This window comes from Procambarus clarkii, chromosome 74 (assembly GCF_040958095.1).
Source record: "Procambarus clarkii isolate CNS0578487 chromosome 74, FALCON_Pclarkii_2.0, whole genome shotgun sequence".
Taxonomy (NCBI): domain Eukaryota; kingdom Metazoa; phylum Arthropoda; class Malacostraca; order Decapoda; family Cambaridae; genus Procambarus; species Procambarus clarkii.
The window spans coordinates 8629511-8632010 of NC_091223.1; the positions used below are offsets into that span (position 1 = coordinate 8629511).

Consider the following 2500-nt stretch of genomic DNA (forward strand, 5'->3'; position numbering starts at 1 on the left):
ATTTTGTTTCTATCTGTGACTCCATATCAAATAGTCTGTTAATATCTGCCCAGTGTTTTTCCTTTAAAATAATGTATGTCAAGATCATGTCTCCCTTGTTTCATTTCATCCATGTTTAGTCCATCTCTGCTCTCTGTCTCTGAGGACCTTTTTAACATAGAGGAGAGACATTCCTGAAATTAATGCCCGGTTATCAATGTTGCACTTGCATGAGCCCCGTGACTGGCAGTCTACAGTCACGCAGATCACCAGGCCTTGCCTAGCAAGGATTATCTTCATAATTCAATAATATTTCTCCCATTAGGGGCCTCGTAGCCTGGTGGATAGCGCGCAGGACTCGTAATTATGTGGCGCGGGTTCGATTCCCGCACGAGGCAGAAACAAATGGGCAAAGTTTCTTTCACCCTGAATGCCCCTGTTACCTAGCAGTAAATAGGTACCTGGGTGTTAGTCAGCTGTCACGGGCTGCTTCCTGGGGGTGGAAGCCTGGTCAAGGACCGGGCCGCGGGGACACTAAAGCCCCGAAATCAACTCAAGATAACCTCAAGAAGATTACCATACTGAGCATGTATGTGGTGCTGCTCTCAGGATCCTGTATTGCTCCAATACTTAACCTCTTTCCATATATATAGTAAAGGAGAGGTGTCGGTACCATGTCATAATTCCCGGCATTAATTTGAAGATAAATACATGATTTAAGGACAATACAAATCAGGTTTTAAACATGTGCTGAAGCTGATAACGTTATCGTCGGAAATCATGAATAATTGAAGGGCAGTTGGCTGCGGGAACATTTGACTTGGATGTGTTTATTTCAATGGCTAATGTACTCAGGCCCAATGTACAATGGCTAATGTACTCAGGCCCAATGTACAATGGCTAATGTACTCAGGCCCAATGTACAATGACTAATGTACTCAGGCCCAATGTACAATGGTTAATGTACTCAGGCCCAATGTACAATGGCTAATGTACTCAGGCCCAATGTACAATGGCTAATGTACTCAATTTTGTAGCAACATTCTATGTACATGTTCAATAAGTTGCAGGAGAACATTCCCAGATTACCTCCAGACCAGAGCTGCTGATAGAGTTAATCCATTTTTTTTTTAATCTTTTAATATCTTATTATCTCGTTTAGTAAATATATTTTTAAATTGGAAAAAATTAATAATATGTATATATATATATATATATATATATATATATATATATATATATATATATATATATATATATATATATATATATATATATATATATTCACCTCGGCACTAGGAGCCTCAAACACCCGACCCCCAGCAGGGACGACGGTCGTTCTATCAGCTCAGCTAACCACAATAGAGCAATAGAGAAGGATTATAGAAGCACCAAACTGGTGCCCAAAATGGAACTCTAAACTTTCCCATCTATCTCTCCGTCTATCACTCCACCTACTCATCTATCTATCTATCCATCTATCCATCCATCTCTCTATCCTTTCCTTTATCTCTCTATCCGTCTATCCATCCATCTACCTATCCATCTATCAATCTAACTATCTATGCATCTATCCATCCATCTATCCATCCACCAGCTATCCCTCTATCCTTCTTTGTATTAGTCCTAGGAATCTTTGGTAAGTTTAGTTTAGTTAGTCTTGGCAACATAAGCAGAAAACCGTTTTTTCGATTTGTATAAAACTCAATAGTACTGATTTATACTATCTAATTGCGTTGTATGTCGGTATATGTATACTATGGTTCTCATCCTCCCTCTATGTATTCCCGAAACATGAGGACGGGCTGGTGTATGTATGTTGTCTTTATGAGTGCTGTGAGTCTGAATGAGGTTTGTTTACACGAGAATTGCGTTAAAGTAATGAGTGCTATGTTCAATAAAATGAATCAATCATTTATTTTTATTAAATAAAGACAAATATGAATGAATGCGCTGAATGTATGAATAAAGTGATTTTAAGTACGCTGTGAGTATGAATTCAGTATTTATGAGTACGCTGTGAGAATGATGTATTATATACTATCCATCCTCCTCTCTCTCTCCCCCACCTCTCTTTCTCCTCCTCCTCTCTCTCTCCTCCTCCTCTCTCTCTCCTCCTCCTCTCTCTCTCCTCCTCCTCTCTCTCTATCTCTCTCCTCTTCTTCCTCCTCCTCCTCCTCCTCTCTCTCTCCTCCTCCTCTCTTTCTCCTCCTCCTCCTCCTCTCTCTCTCCTCCACCTCTCTTTCTCCTCCTCCTCTCTCTCTCCTCCTCCTCTCTTTCTCCTCCTCCTCTCTCTCTCCTCCTCCTCTCTTTCTCCTCATCCTCCTCTCTCTCCCCTCCTCTTCCTCCTCCCTCTCTCCTTCTCCTCTCTCTCTCCTCCTCCTCTCTCTCTCTCTCTCTCTCTCTCTCTCTCTCTCTCTCTCTCTCTCTCTCTCTCTCTCTCTCTCTCTCTCTCTCTCCTCTCCCTCAGAGTAGTAATGAATGAACGGTGATTATGAATGAATAGAATAACTACGAATGA

At 41.2% G+C, this 2500-nt stretch overlaps 1 protein-coding gene across 1 annotated transcript in view; it reads left to right on the plus strand.

Annotated features, from left to right (window-relative positions):
- Positions 1 to 2500, plus strand: part of LOC123767432 (peroxidasin homolog) — an 820244-nt gene that overhangs the window by 640470 nt on the left and 177274 nt on the right. The window lies entirely within an intron of this gene.